Consider the following 16849-nt stretch of genomic DNA (forward strand, 5'->3'; position numbering starts at 1 on the left):
CCACAGCTCCCATTGGCTAGGAATGGGCAACCGCAGCTAATGGGAGCTTCGAGGGAGGTAACTGAAGGCACAGGAAAGGCAGCACACGGAGCCCTCTGCCCCTCCTCTCCCAGGGACATGGTGTCGGCCGCTTCCGGGAGCAGCGCAGCATAGGGCCAGGCAGGCAGCCTGCCCTGGACCCACTGCGTGCTTCTGCCACCTCAAAGATACTCCAGGTAAGCAGCGCCAGGCCATAGCCCGAACCCGTCCTGCACCCCGCACCCTAACTCCCTGCCCTGAGCCCCCTGCTGCGCCCCTGCAGCCCTGCTGCACCCCAACCCCCTGCCCTGAGCCCCAACACACTCCACACCCCTTCCAGCACCTCTGCCCTGAGCCCCCTCATACAGCCCACATCCCTCCTCTGCCCCAACCCCCGCTATTAGTGTGATAGAGGGCGGACGGTTTATGAGTTTACCTTGTATAAGCTTTATACAGAGTAAAATGGATTTGGGGTTTGGATCCCATTGGGAACTGAGTATCTGGGTGCCGGAGATAGGTGACTTGCTGAGCAGTTTTTGGTTCAAGTCTGCAGCTTTGGGGGCATGGCCCAGACCTGGGTCTGTGTTGCAGTAGGCTAGTGTGCCTGGCTCAAGAAGGCAGGATTCTGGAGTCCCAAGCTGGCAGGGAAAACAGGCTCAGAGGTAGTTTCAGCACATCAGGGGACATTCCCAAGGGGGTCTCTGTGACTAAATCCGTCACACCATGAAGTCGGCTGGCATGAGTCCACACAGAATATTAAAAAAGCAGAGTTGCCTGATGTTAGGGTGATGCATTTGATCCTCTTTGCAGGTGTGAAAATTCCAGCAGCAGCATTTTGGACATGCTGGAATCTAGCAATCTGGAATCTAGTTGGGATTTGGGAAGGCTGTAGGGAAGGGAGCTAAAACAGTCAAGACAAGAGATGACAACGACGACAGGCCTGATAAGGAAAACTGCAATAACCTTTTGCAAAGTAGAGAATGATCCACTGCCCAGCTGTTTACAAGCTCTCCACTGCTATCAGTGAAGTACATAAATAAGGTTTATACAGGTTAAAAAGCCAAATATTTATGGGAAATGGATAATGAAATGCAAGGACAGCAAAAGAAAAATTAAAATACTTCAAAAGTACTCAAGTGGTTTCACATGGGTTAGTTTTAGAAAAGTTGTTATTTATGCAAAAACTAAATTAACCAAATGGCAAGTGTATCTCATGTGATCTAATCCCAGACAGATTAAAAAAAAGAAATCAGAGCTCTCAATCTGCTGAGAAAAGCAAAAAGTTATGCCACAATGAGAAATGTGGTACAAGTACCTGAACAGAACAAAAGATAAAGAGGATGCTTACTCTATGGAGTGAATAAAACACAAGCAGGTTAACAAGTTAACTCAGGACATAATTCAAATGCCTAAAAATATAAGAACATAAGAACGACCACACTGGGTCAGACCAAAGGTCCATCTAGCCCGGTATCCTGCCTTCCAACAGTGACCAATGCCAGGTGCCCCTGAGGGAATGAACAGAACAGGTAATCATCAAGTGATCCATCCTCTGTCGGCCATTCCCAGGTTCTGGCAAAAGGAGGCTAGGAACCCATCCCTGCCCATCCTGGCTAATAGCCATTGAGAAACTGTTGAGCAAAGGAATATTTGCAGGTTAAATGAGCCTCGTAACTTTGAGCCTGAAGAGATCTGAGATTTGTCTTTTTCTTAATGTTGTCACACCAGATACTAAGAGTTCTTTAACAAACTGTTTATTTGCTTAGAGAAATCATTCTCCCTAAACAAAAGTTGCACGTTACAGCATCTTTCTTTACAAATGTCTTGGAAAAGGTGTGTGCCTTGCAGTTCCTGAGGCATGGTGTCCATGGTGATAAACTGGCCTGCAGCCAGAAAGGGTCTAGAAAGTTAACACCTTGAACGAGCATTCAAACCTTCAAAGTAAAAAAAAAGTCTAAAAGAAGTGGCAAGTTGAGTAGAGAACACTGAAGTCCTAGCTCATTATAAGCATTAAGCCAAATGTTAGGTTCTGTGTGCCAGGCAAGCATATGGCAAAACTGGCCAATGGCTATGTTAAACCAGAAGCCTTTGGGTTTAGAGATGGTTAGGAAGCAAAATGCAGGGAGGGGACTAGTTAAGGTACTGGTAAAGGTAAACAGAGCCTTCACTTCTAGGTTACCAGTTCAAATCCAACCCAGTTCAGCAGGGATGCAAAGGCATAATATATATGGCTCCTTTCTACCAACTAATTCATTATGATACAAACTTATCACAAGCAGCACCTTCAACCCCAGGGCCATGTGATGAAGAGTGTCCTACTCATACCCCTTGGGGTAGCGCCTACACATTAAATTTGAGGCACACGTGTGAGGAATCTTGCATTGCCATTGCCTATGCTGTACCTGCTCCGTGGTGAAACAGAGGACTTCTGTCTCGAGGGCTGTGAATCCAGAACTCTTCAACAGCATTAAATTCACATTAAATGAATAAAACAAAGAGAAATGAGCAGTAAAGCAAGCACAGCTGTGCCCCCTGATCCATTATGCACTGCCTTGAAAGGAAAAAGGGCTTACAGCAATAAGCTTACCATTCTGTCTGTAGTGAGCTTGAGTGAAAGCAGAGAGGACCTGGCAGAAGGTTCTTCACACAGGATAAACCCTGTGGTAGGGATATAAGAGCAGACAAACAGAGCATCCCTTGTGCATCATGAAAGTAAGCATCCCTTCAGCACCTCTCCATCTCCCTTTAGGCTGGAGTGTAGTGAGGCTGCTGAAGGTAGGACGAAGGGCAATACTGTTGGATCCACAATTTTGCAGATTTATGGGTAGTGAGCCTCTAAGTGTACGTCTACAGTGCCCTGTAAGCCCAGGGTTCACACTTAGGAGTAAGCCTAATCCAACTTCTGTCTGTGGACAAGACATGCTAACCCTGGTCCCAGAACCCTTGGGGGTGGACAGTCCATGCCTTAGTCCAGGACCCAGAGTTCAAGCCAAATGGCTTTGCAGTGTAGACACAGGCCCACCAGACTCATGCCCTGGAAGTACACCGAAAGTATTCCACAATCCCATGGGCTCACTTGCTTTGTCCTCTGCACAGTCAATTTCCTACACTGCACCACAAAGGGCCAGAATAGCCACATTTTGGGAGGGCAGCAAGAAGTCTGGGATTTGGGTGGTTGGATTCAGGCCCACATAACAAAGACAAGACAGGTTAGGACCAAGGGTTCAATAATTCCTAACACGGGGTTAAAAATGATGCTCAAGCCCTAGGTAAACAAACCCATAGTCTGCTAACTCAAATTCTACTAACCCTAAGCTTACATTGCTGGGTAGACACATGCTATGTGAAAAATGCTGCAGTCACTATTCTAGGGCAAATGCTAGAATACTGGCCAATGAGAAGTCTGTCCTGCAGTCCAGCATCCTACACCTGACTTTGAAGGGTTCAGTCAATTCCATAACACTCACCCCCCAAACCCTGCACAGCTTCCCTACACCAATGAACACCCACAACTTCCCTTTATTTCAATGGAAGGTGCAAGAACTCAAGATCAGACCTAAAGTGGATTTACTCTGTCTTTGTGCAGGGGTGGGTGAATTTTATCTGTAATGAATAGCTAACTAACTTCCAAAAACACATTTCAGCCTGTGTCAGAAAGACTTCCTGGCACTTATATGCAGCACAATCAACTTGCATAAAAGATAGTGCAGGAATCCTTTTTCCTCTAGTCTTCCCAATGTGGAAGCAATCTGTGTGCATTGTTGTAATAATCAAGACACAAGAATTCTTTGAAACCCAAGTGGTCTACTGCCAAATTAGTTTTAAAATGACCAGGCTTCATTTCAATAAACTTGCTCATCAACAGAGTTTGCCAGAGTTGTTCTGCATCTCTGAACATACAGATAATAGGTTTTTACTATAATAACTGATTTAAATGATTTCTACTCCTGATCCACTTGAGGAAATTAAGGGAACTAGCCACTTGATTAGAGATAGGTAGGCGCAGTTGAAACACCTGCAAGTATAGTACACCTAGAGCAAGATTAAGCGCTCATTTATGCTTCTCTGGTTCAAGGTTAAGCATTCACTTGCTCTAATTTCTGAGTCTGCCTCTATCAAAAGCCATGCCAGGCAATTAGAAGCATTATAACTATTATCAGTTCATAATATTATTATAGCATTTTGCTACACTTGGCATCTGTTGGCTGATAGATTGAATAAGTACATAAGAAATAATTATGCAGAGATTTCCTGCAAAAGAGCACGATGCAAAGGACATTGAAAAAGTCAATTTCACAGAAACATGCTTGAAATGGAAGTTCTAAAATTAATAGTGAAACCTTTAAAAAACTCCTGATAAACTAAACATTGTGTTTAAAATAGGTAATTGTTAAAAATAAATGTATTTGGAAATTTAAAAGCAGATACCTGGCACAACCTCTCCCCAGAAACACCACACACATCTATACAGAGACTCTCCTTGCAACCTAGTGACTCAGCGGTTTTGAAAGCATCTCCCCTTCCTTTGCAGACAGTAGCAGCAGACTTCGTGAATTACTGGCAAAGATTCTCATTGTGCATGCAAACGACAAACTCATGGTTCAGGACTGCTCTAACCTGCTCACTGAAAATTCTATAGTATTATCAACACACATCTAGAATAAAGTATATATTCTTTCATCCCATGAAGCCAAGTGTTTTACAAACTACATTTGTGACCCAAATCATCCAATATCTATATACGTACATTCATCCAACAGATATAGCCACATTTTTTAGTGTCTTAAGCATCTATGTAGCACTAATTACACTACACAGCCCTTTGAGACAAGAAGAAGAATCAGAGAAACCAGAGATAATTTAGGGAAGCAGAATCTAATTGTCTAGACTGAAATTTGGTCAAGGCACCCCATATTTGTATAAGGGCTATGGGAACCTTAATTACAAGTGAACAGGAACTTGCTTTTACATCTCATTGGAAGTACAGCCTCCTACAGCAGCACAATGCTCCACATAACACCAGACTTTGGCATTGGTTAAGTATTGAATTATAATGGGGGGTGGGGTGCCATTCACTATTCCTCCATCATTTTCCCAACATTTCTCAAGTGCAACTTTGTGAGAGGAAGCAGAGTTATGGTTAACATACTTAAGCTAACCAAAGCATCAAAGAGTCCTGTGGCATCTTATAGACTAACAGACGTATTGGAGCATGAGCTTTCATGGGTGAATACCCACTTCGTCGGATGCACGTCGGATGCATCCAACGAAGTGGGTATTCATCCACTAAAGCTCATGCTCCAATACGTCTGTTAGTCTATAAGATGCCACAGGACTCTTTGCTGCTTTTACAGATCCAGACTAACACGGCTACCCCTCTGATACTTAAGCTAACCAGTTTCAATAGATGAATGTGGTGAAAAACAGGGTCAGTCCTGACTGCACTGTAGTCAATACTTTTGCCATGGACTTCAGTGAGATGAGGATTTCACCCCACAGCTACAATAAAATGACAGAGTTCAGCCATGCTGTTGCCAGCAAAGAAAGAGGATACAGTGGATGTGTGACCCTAAGAGCATCCCAATACCAGAGGGCTCACTGGAATCAAGTAATGCATTTCAGCTGACCTGACCAATTTGGTGTACCCCAACTCACTGTGACTATACTCTGTACCTAAAAGCTGTCATGTAATATGTCATTGGAAAACTAGTAACTCACTGACCATTAATATACTTGTATGACGTACGTTGGGGGTGTGTATTAAGAGTTTGGGACATATAATGGAATTTGACTAATGTTGAGTTAGTTATCTTGGAATTAAAAAAAAAAAACAAAAAAACCACACCTTTTTTTCCAGTGAAGAGACAGTCACAGCTTTCTGTTTATTGCATAGGGACAGGGTTCTGATCCCATCAGCTTATAGCAAGTGCTAGGACTTCCCCAGTCCTTTTGGTTCATTCATTATAATGTAATACATTTATTAACCCCTGCATCACTATTTTTTTAGACTGCGGATTCCTGAGCAGTTACGAGCTCATTCCCTACCTTAGATGGGATTATAGAATCATACAATATTAGGGCTGGAAGAGACCTCAGGAGGTCTAGTCTAATCCTCCGCTCAAAGCAGGACCAACACCAACTAAATCATCCCAGCCAGCGCTTTGTCAAACTGGGCCTTAAAAACTGCTAAGGATGGAGATTTCACCACCTCCCTACGTAACCGATGCCAGTACTTCACCACCCTCCTAGGGAAATATTATTTCCCAATATCCACTCTAGACCTCCCAATTGGGATTCACATATTGTCCCAAATAGAACAATTTAAGCTAATGGTTACAAAATGTTTTATAAAAAGTGACATGCCTACTTCTTAAAAACACTTTATTGAGACAATAATACATTTCAAAGTGCAATTGGGCAGCTGCACCTGCTCCTTAACAGGAAAATGCGCACATAGCCCTACTGGAATACAGCAATATGTTCATAATGAAATCCTGATTTCAGGCTTCACAACAAACCTGAAACAAGGGACAAGGTTTGCAAACCTCTGGCGAATCTTGGGCTGAATTTCAAGTGATAGCAAGCCTATTTAGGGTTTCCAGACAAAACAGTTAATTTGGGCCTCTGGGGGATTTTTTTAGAAACAGACGCTTTGAGAATGAAAATTCTAATGACGTAAAAGAAGTTTACTCAAAGCTTTACAAAGCGGTACTGCCTTGTTTTACATGGCTATATCCCAGCAGAATCTGTTTTCTGTCATCACTAATTTCAGGTACTGAGAATATCTTGTGTTAATAATAAATTAGCTTTATATAGCACTCCTGATCCACAGAGTGCTTAACAAATATTAATTAAAGCTGACTCATCTACTTCACAAAGGGGAGTTAAGTATTATTTCGCAGATGGGGAAACTGAGTTAGAGAGAGTTTAAGTGATTTGCACACAGTCAGAGAGGAAGTCGGTGGTGGAGCCAGGATTAGAACTCAGGAGCTCCTGGCCCTCATCCTCAAGTTCAGCCTCACAAAACCTCCACAGACCAATGTGAGGCATATTTAACATGCTATCATATCTGTCCATCTTGAGCCAGTCATCTTTTAAATAAGCCTCAGCCTCAACTTCACTGTGACCCAAATTAATAAGAGGAGATTTGGGGGGAAGGATGAGGGTATGCTCCTCGACAGGATGGGCAAAAAGAGGCTTGTTGAGGACACTGTTATTGTTAAATGTAAATAAATTCAGAATTGGACCAATGAGAGAGTAGAAGGTAATGTAGTAGTAGCATATCAAAAATTAATCATTGTCACCAGTCACTTCCTTACTGCAAGGGTGGAGCCATGCTTTGTACATTCAAGGGGTATGCCAGCAACTTGCCAGGAACCCACACATCACACTTAGTTTCCATAAATGGAGTAGATTTACATCCCTCTCAGCTCCAAGTGAGATGTGAGCCTGCATAGACAACAGGACCCAACATGCAACACCTGACTTTTCATAGGAGAAGCTACAGAAGTCTCCACTAGATTCACCTCAATATTAAGGATGGTGCATTTGCATTGTAGAACTCCTTGGGGCCACTTTCTAGGTACCTCTGCCTTGGATGCAGTTATGCAGCCATCATATTGGGACTGGATAAGAGCAAATGGCAGGGTCCAATGCAACCATTTTAGGGCACGATAAACAAGACATACATTAAAAATTCCACCTCTAACAATGCAACTGTTTCAAAGATGACCTGTGCTCAGAGCAAACATGAGCTGCTTGATCTTATATAGCTGAAATAAAGACTTGTAGGATCCATTGTAAAAGCTAGGTCTTGTCACCCATTTCACACTTTAAGACCTTGTGAACACATAAAAGGTTTGCCAGTATAGCTATACTGACACCAGGCTAACTAGTGTAAATGCAATTACATCAGCAAAAAAAAAAGCTTGTTCCAGTTCAGCGAGCAAAATAATTTAAACCAGCCAAAAAACAAAAAAAAACAAAAAAAAGCTTTTGTGGTGTAACTCTGTTCACACTAGGGCTTTTGCAACCACAGTTATATCTAATAAAATCAATGAACAGATTACACCCTTAACTGACATAGCTACACCTACCAAACTTTTAAGCGTAGACTGGGCCTAACAGAAAGGATCGGAGTACTGAATGATTAACAAAGGCTTCCATTATCCAAAATGTTAGTCAAGCATTGCAGTTAAATGGGAGAGTTAAAAAACAAAACTGTTTTTAGTAAGTGTATAATAAAAACCTCTTCCCCTCTCAACTGCTTGGCTTTCACTCTCTTGACTCATATAATGCCACCATTTCACTAGTTCTCCAGTCAGCTAAGGGCTAGTGTACACACAAAGTAACTGAACTGTCCCAAAATAACTGAATCAGTTTTAACCCACACCGTTTGTTATTTTAACGGATGTTTTGTGTGTGGACACTCTAAAGAGTGCTCCTGATCAGGTCAGTTTTTAAATCAAAACAGGACACTTCTATTCTAAAATAAGAATGTCCACACTCAGAAATAGTATCATAATAACAAAAGGTACAGACTACAAGTAATTCAGTTTTTTCAGTGCAAGTTTCTGTGTAAACAAGCCCATAGAATCTTCCAGAAGGGGACCTGGATTTCTAATGTAAAAAACAGATTAGCGGAGGAGCTCTTTTTGAAACTGCCTTTCATTTCCAGACCTATAATATACAACACATAAGTAGCTAAAAGGACAAAAGGCCAATATTTTTTCATTGTCAGGTCACCTTTAAAAAACACATTTTCTGACTTTCCTTACCATTACTCCTTACAGCAGGTTATAAAATCAAGAACAGCTTTATAATATATTATATTGCTTCCTTTCTTCATATCATCTCTAACAAAACAGAAAAATTACAAAATTTAGTATAAAAATCTGTTTCTACTGGAATAAAAACCCATGGAAACATCAGTTTTAAGTTTTGTAAAATCGAAATTTTGAGTCAAATTTGACTTGACAGTGTCTAAAGCCATTTTAAAACGATGAAGCTATTGGATACGAAAAATGAAAGGCATCGCTCCTTGTCTGTTTTCAAAGCCACAATAATAAACAGTCCTTAGACTTAGCTGAATCCAACATACCCAGAATTTCCACGGAAATCAACGGTGCAAAACAACTCTATCTTATATTCTCTTTCACACAGACTGTATCCCACAAAGCTTCATAGAGTTAACAACAATAGAGGAAGACAAGTATTAAGAGCTATAGGCAGGAGAGAAAAAATGGTTTTCAGCTAAAACATGGAAATGCAAGTCAATGAGGCAGAGAGAGATGGGGTTGGAACAATTAGTGTTAAAACTCTGCATCTGACGAAGTGGGTATTCATCCACAAAAGCTTATGCTCCGCTCCAAAGCCCTGCATATAGCTCCCCATTTTTAAGCATAAAGGTTCCCATGGCTATGTGCAGCTGGACACAGCCCACAACGTAGCCAGGGGGCTCAGCTCAAGGAAGAGCATCACCCACCAGGGCCCCTCACTTCTGCTGGGAGGAAAGCACAGCGAATGCGTGCTGGGGACTGCCAACATGAAGGGCCAAGCTGTATGCCTGGCCAACTTGATCCTGCACCACAGCAGAATTGCCAATTTTAGTTCCACAAATTGCCTGGAGGTTTCATCAAATGACAATCTTTAACTGTAGATCACTCTTTAATTCCTGGAGACTCCAGGACAAACCTGAAGGGTTGGCAACCTTACACCAGTCCACAGGCCACGCTACCTGCTGCGCCCCCTCATCTGCAAGCAACAGGCGGATGGGTCACATCACACACCCATCACCTGCTCCCCAGGGCAGGAAAGAGGCCGAGGGGCACGCAGGCATAGCAACGGAGCAGATGGGGCGCAAGGCACGCCAGGAGCTGGGCACACTGAGGGGGACAGTAGGGCACAAGGCACACCGGGAGCTGGGCACACTGAGGGGGACAGTAGGGCGCAAGGCACGCCGGGAGCTGGGCACACTGAGGGGGACAGTAGGGCGCAAGGCACGCCGGGAGCACTGAGTGGGACAGTAGGGCGCAAGGCACACCAGGAGCAGGGCACATTGAGGGGGGTCGTAGGGTGCAAGGCACACCGGGAGCAGGGCACATTGAGGGGGTTAGTAGGGTGCAAGGCACACTGGGAGCAGGGCACATTGAGGGGGGTAGTAGAGCACAAGGCATGCCAGGAGCTGGGCACATTGAGGGGGACAGTAGAGTGCAAGGCACGCCAGGAGCATTGAGGGGGGTACTAGGGTACAAGGCAGACTGGGAGCTGGGCACATTGAGGGGGGTGGTAGGGTGCAAGGCACACCAGGAGCACTGAGGGGGGTAGCAGGGTGGAAGGCACACGCCAGGAGCTGGGCACACTGAGGGGGATAGTAGGGTGCAAGGCACGCCGGGAGCATTGAGCGGGGTAGCAAGGTGCAAGGCACGCCGGGAGCTGGGCACATTGAGGGGGGCAGCAGGGTGCAAGGCACGCCGGGAGTTGGGCACATTGAGGGGGATAGCAGGGAGCAAGGCATGGCAGGAGCATTGAGGGGGGTAGCAGGGTGCAAGGCACCCCAGGAGCACTGAGAGGGGTAGCAGGGTGCAAGGCAGACCAGAAGCTGGGCACATTGAGGGGGGTAGCAGGGCGCAAGGCAGACCGGAAACTGGGCACACTGAAGGGGGTAGCAGGGCGCAAGGCAGACCGGGAACTGGGCACATTGAAGGGGGCAGCAGGGTGTAAGGCAGACCGGGAGCTGAGCACATTGAGAGGGGTAGCAGGGTGCAAGGTACGCCAGGAGCTGGGCACACTGAAGGGGACAGCAGGGTGCAAGGCACGCCAGCAGCATTGAGGGGGGCAGCGGGGCGCCAGGCACGCCGGGAGCCGGGCGCACTGAGGGGGGCAGCGGGGCGCCAGGCACGCCGGGAGCCGGGCGCACTGAGGGGGGCAGCGGGGCGCCAGGCACGCCGGGAGCCGGGCGCACTGAGGGGGGCAGCCGGGCGCCAGGCACGCCGGGAGCCGGGCGCACTGAGGGGGGCAGCCGGGCGCCAGGCACGCCGGGAGCCGGGCGCGCTGAGGGGGGCAGCCGGGTGCAAGGCACGCCAGCAGCACTGAGCGGGGTAGTAGGACGATAGCAGGGCGCAAGGCACACGCCGACAGCCGGCCGGCTACCGAGCCCGCGGGGCGCCGCCTGGGAACAGCAGATTCACGGCTTCCTGGACAAGGCAGGAAGTCCAGTGGCTCCCTGTAATCTGCCCTACGTCACACAGGCCCGGAGCCCCCTCCTGCCACAGCTCGTGAGCGGCGCCACAACCCCTCTTGGACGGGGGCTTCCCGGTCACCCTACTCGGCTCCTACCTGAGCCCCCAGCCTTGGCCTCTCACTGCGCACGCTCCACGGCCTTCGCTACTCGCGCACACAAACACCTCCTCTCGGCCGCCGCGCACGTGACCGCGGCCACCAATCAGAGATCGGCACATTGACTCGCTGTGCTCCGCCCACCTGAGGTTTTCGCCCCACCCCCATAAGCCTGGCCCTCGAAGACTTTTAGCCCCGCCCCTTGTTTAGCTCGGGCTTGGCTGACGGGCCTTGGTTGCTGGGCGCTCTGTTGCCTGGCTGTCTCTTATCCCACCCCCATGCCCCGGGCCCCTCCCGGGGAGTGTCACTGGTGGATGCTGCCAGACACGCGAGTCCCTGCATGCAGCCCTGGGGGCAGCTCGCTGACCTGAGCAGGGGGCTCTCTAGCAGAGTGGGCCAGGGCTCCACCAACAACAGCAGCGTCTCCATGTGTGGCCTGAGGTCACTGTGGCTTTTTAAGGTGCCCTATGGAGCCTCACATGCTCTTGGTGGTGTAACGATGACAAACCCTGGTTCCCAGCGGGTGGGATCGAACTGGGGACTTCTGGAGCTTAGTACTGTGTGAACTAAAAGCCAAGTGGCTGTTAGCTAAGGCTGTAGAGCAGACTCATTTTCTCTCTCTCTCTTTGGGTATGGCTACACTTGCAGCTGTACAAAGCTGGGAGTTACAGGTGTCTTCGTACAGCTGTGTAGGGAAAGCGCTGGAGTGTGGCCACATTTGCAGCATTTGCAGCGCCGTTGGGAGTGGTGCATTATGGGCAGCTATCCCACAGAGCACCTCGTCCCATTCTCATGCCATGGGTTGTGGGAAGGGGACGGAAGGGTGCAGGTCATTCCGCTTCCTGTCCCAACGCCCTGTGATGCATCGCTTCACATCCCAGCAATCACTGTTTTTCTGTCGACGTTTGGCGCCATTGTGACTCTCCCAACGGTTTCTGTGCAGCGCGATTTCTGTAGGAAATAGAGCCCGAGCTGCTGAGGAGTATGCTGATGAGTGTTGCCAGCACATCACGTTTGGCAGTTGAGCTATTCCTTCAGCTCCAAAGTGACAGTGAGGAGTCTGACGATGATATCAAGTCGCTTGACTCGTATGACACTAAATTGCTTGTGGCATTCGCGGAAATGCTTAGCACCGTGGAACGCCACTTTTAGGCTCGGGAAACAAGCACTGAGTGATGGGATCACATCATCATGGAAGTCTGGGATGCCAAGCAGTGGCTGCAGAACTTTCGGATGAGAAAAGCCTTTTTCATGGGACTGTGTGCTGAGCTCGCCCCCACCCTACGGCACAAGGACACGAGATTGAGAGCTGCCCTGCCAATGGAGAAGCGAGTGGTTATTGCAATCTGGAAGATGGCAACTCCAGACAGCTACCGATCGGTCGCGAACCCAGTTTGGAGTGGGAAAGTCAACCGTTGGAATCGTGTTGATGCAAGTTTGCAGGGCCATTAATCGCATCCTGCTAAGAAGAACCGTGACTCTGGGGAACGTGCCAGACATTGTGGATGGCTTTGCACAAATGGGTTTCCCTAACTGTGGAGGGGCGATAGATGGGATGCGTATTCCTATTCTAGCACCACCCAACCTAGCATCCGAGTACATTAATCGGAAGGGGTATTTCTCTATGGTTCTCCAGGCGCTTGTGGATCACCGTGGGTGTTTCATTGACATTAACACAGGCTGGCCTGGAAAGGTGCATGATGCACGCATCTTTCGGAACAGTGGTCTGTTCGGGAAGATGCAGGCCGGGACTTTTTTCCCAGACCGCAAGATCACAGTAGGGGACATTGAAATGCCCATTGTGATCCTTGGAGACCCCGCTTACCCGTTAATGCCTTGGCTCATGAAACCGTTGTGACGAACTGGGAAAGTTCTTAATGTTTTCTTTGAGTACTGTGTTGGTGCCTCAGTGTCCTCGTGGCAGTTCTTAAGTATCTGGCAGAGCAAAGGGCCAGTGCACCTAAATGCCTGACACTGTCTCCTAGCAACTGATGGCCTGGGCCCCTCCTCTGCAAAGGTGCCAGCTGAAGGTGTTGGAAACAAAGGGATCAGGTGACCTCCTGGCCCGGGAAAGGGGCTGAGGAGAGAGGAGGGGCTGGGAGGGGTGGTTAGTCTGGAGCTGGCTGAGGGCAGACGTGGGGGTCTGGCTCACTGCCCCCCAGAATGGACTCGGCTGAGGGGTCCGGTTCTCTGTACCTACAAGCTCTGTTTTAGACCCTGTTCCTGTCATTGAATAAACCTCTGTGTTCCTGGCTGGCTAAGAGTCACGTCTGACTGCAAAGTGGGGGTGCAGGACCCGGTGGCTTCCCCAGGACCCCGCTGGGGTGGACTCGCTGTGGGAAGCGCACGGAGGGGCAGAGGATGCTAAATGCTCCAAGGAGAAACCCAGAAGGTAAAGACGTGTGAGCTTCTTGCCCTGAACAAGTCTGCTCCAAGAGAGAGGAGGCTCCCCAAAGTCCTAACTGGCTTGGTGGGGAGCAGTTCCGGAGCATCGCCCGGGGACTCCGTGACAACTGGTGGCAGCGGCGGGACGTACTGCACCCCGTGAATGGCGCTGCTTGCAGTAAGTGACTGGGGAGCAGTAAAACAGAAGGGATAATGAGGACCAGGCATGCTGAAGGCTCAGAGAGGGACGGTTTCAGGGGGCAGTTAACCTCTGGGAGTGTGTGACCAGCGAGAAGGACTGTTGGAGTAACGGGGTTCCCCTGAGAACTGCAGCGAGCAGTCTCAGGGGCGGAGGAGCTTGCCGCTCGACCCTGGGAGAGAGAAGGATTTTTGCTGTAGCAGGGTTCCCCGGGGAATTGCAGGAGCAGTCCCAGGGGCGGAGGAGTCTGCAGCTCGACCCTGGCAAAGAGGTAGTGATCACGAGAAGGGCTGGCACACCAGGGGTTCTTCCTGGAAACCATGGGGGAGCCAAGAGCACACAGGCCTGTGAGTCCAGAGCCACTTGGGAACGGTGAAGTGATGGTCTATCACCATCTCCTTAAGAAGGACATTGTGATCCTTTGCACAAAGAGAGGGTTACGCGTGGGGAAATTCACCAAGGCACAGTTAATCGTGCAGTTGGAGGAGAAGGACCGCTCTAAGGAGCAGATTCCTGGCCCAGATGGGGCTACAAGAGGATCTGAGAGCAGCTGGAGCATCAGCCAGGCATCCCCGGGAGTCTGGTCCCCAATCAGATGAGGGTCTTCACGATTGGGTTCCCCATCAGGAGATTGGAGACGAATGGGATGGAAGCAGAGCCCAAAAGAGCGAAAGGACCGTGAGAGAAAGCAAAAGGCTGAGGAAAAGCTGCAGGAGAAGCAGCAGCAGCGTGGACTGGTGATGGTGGAGCAGAGAAACATAGGGGGCTTCCCAGGGGTCAGTGGGGAAACACGCCTGCGGGGGCGAGACCCTGAGACAGAGAGAACTGTGGTGGTGCAGCCCCAGATGCTGAGGGACTGTGGGACCTGGGTGAAGTTCCCTGGGGTGAAGCCCCTCGCCCTGCCTATGGCCCAGATCCCTGTGCAGACCCAGGAGGGGTCGGGCTGGCTGGTACTTGGGGTTCTCCAGGATATCGGCTGGGAGGCCCTGTTGGGGGGTGACTGTCTCCCCGTGGGACAGGATCCAGGCTCTGCTCCTGTAACGCCGAGGGTTTGAATTCAAATCCAGGGAACCAATTGGCTAGGATGGAAATGGTCAGTAAAAATGCAAATGACCTGGCTGGCAGGGGGGAGGGGTTGCTGGGCTCAGGATACCTGCCTACCTGTAACCAGCCCCCTGGGGCTGAGTGGAAGGGAGAGATGCTCCCCGCGCCCCTGCACACCGGAGACGGGGCTCAGGCTGGCTCTGATGCTGTGACCAGAGCAGAGAGCTCGCAGCCTGCCCCCACTGGGACAGCAAGGGCAGTGCTGAGCACGGGGGGAGCTGAGACCCCAGCTGAGTGCAGGGACACCCAGGCAGGGCAGGTCAGCTGCCAAACGGGTTTGCCTGGTCCAGACGTGCTGCTGGGAAGTAATTACACAGCAGGAAGGGAGCTGCCAGGGACAGGGCTCAGGGGGGCTGTAACCCCAGGCCCAGCCAGTGAGAGGGAGCAGGTCCCACTCCCTGCCCCAGCTGCTGAATCCCAAACCGAGCTGCAAAAGAATCCCTCCTTGGAGAAGCTGAGGGAACTTGCTGGCCACAGCGCTGCAAACCTCCGTGGGGAAGGCTGCAGGGACAGAGTCCTGCAGGAGGAGGGATTCCTGTACCGGGAATGGGCTCCCCAAGGGGAAGTAGAACTGGGGGAAATCGGGAGGCAGCTGGTGGTGCTCCAGGAATCCACAGGGCTCTTCCCATTTAAGCTGCTGGATGGGAGGAGAGTGAGGGGACCCCTGGACCTAAAGAGGGAGGATTGAATGAAGAAAGGGGAAGACCCCCGGGGGGATCTCTTCCCTGAGGTGGGAGCCAATCTCCCCATCAGGTGTTCCCCATTCAGAGTCATTGGAAAAGCAACTCAAATCCTGAAGAGAGAGGTCAGGAACATCCTGGCTTTAAATGGAATCCAGCCGTTTTACAGCCCATGGGCCTCACCCACGGGGCTGATCCCCAAGGAAAACAGAAAGATCTGGTTTTATGGGGGCTATCAAAAGTTTGAAGCCATCACAGTGTCCAATGCCCACCCCATGCCTAGGCCTGGGGAGATTCTAGACAAGCAGAGGAAGATGGAGAACTTGGCCCTGGCAGACACTAATTACATGTGCATCTTTAGCCAGACCTGGGAGGAACAGGTGTCCCAGGTGAAGAGGGGGCTGGGCTGCCTCAAGGAGGTGGGACTGACGTTAAAAGCTGGAAAGTGTAAGGGGGTACGGCAGAGGTGTTGTGTCTGGGCCACAAAGTGGGAAGCGGCTGCCCAAGCCCAGAGCTGGCCAAGGCCAAGATGGGGGCTCTTAAGTGCTGGGAGAAGATCCCGTCCCAGTTTGGACCCCAGAGGGATTGGGATAGCAAAAGGGTTCAAGCCGCATAAACCTTCCCACATGCGGCCTGCAAGTGCCATCAAGCACACCCAACCTAAGGGAGGGCGTGAGACTGGACTGTCCTGGTGTAACTCACACCAAGAAATGGGAGAGATGCTGGGGCATCCATGGGAACGTTGGTGGGTTCGAACTTCCCCAGGTCACTGGCAGGAGTGACCTCGCTCAGTTCGGTCTCGAAGCGGGGAGAGATGTGACGAACTGGGAAAGTTCTTAATGTTTTCTCTGAGTACTGTGTTGGTGCCTCAGTGTCCCCGTGGCAGTTCTTAAGTATCTGGCAGAGCAAAGGGCCAGTGCACCTAAATGCCTGACACTGTCTCCTAGCAACTGATGGCCTGGGCCCCTCCTCTGCAAAGGTGCCAGCTGAAGGTGTTGGAAACAAAGGGATCAGGTGACCTCCTGGCCCGGGAAAGGGGCTGAGGAGAGAGGAGGGGCTGGGAGGGGTGGTTAGTCTGGAGCTGGCTGAGGGCAGACGTGGGGGTCTGGCTCACTGCCCCCCAGAA

At 49.6% G+C, this 16849-nt stretch overlaps 1 protein-coding gene across 1 annotated transcript in view; it reads right to left on the reverse strand.

The window, feature by feature from the left end:
- SIL1 (SIL1 nucleotide exchange factor) overlaps window positions 1-11433 on the reverse strand; it is a 234215-nt gene extending 222782 nt beyond the window's left edge. The window contains exon 1 of the mRNA XM_050962729.1: window positions 11356-11433. The gene's annotated coding sequence lies outside the window, so the exon portion shown is untranslated. The remainder of the gene's footprint in view (window positions 1-11355) is intronic.
- Window positions 11434-16849: the final 5416 nt, after the last annotated feature.

The sequence above is a fragment of the Gopherus flavomarginatus genome, chromosome 7 (assembly GCF_025201925.1).
Source record: "Gopherus flavomarginatus isolate rGopFla2 chromosome 7, rGopFla2.mat.asm, whole genome shotgun sequence".
NCBI classification, from domain to species: Eukaryota; Metazoa; Chordata; order Testudines; family Testudinidae; genus Gopherus; species Gopherus flavomarginatus.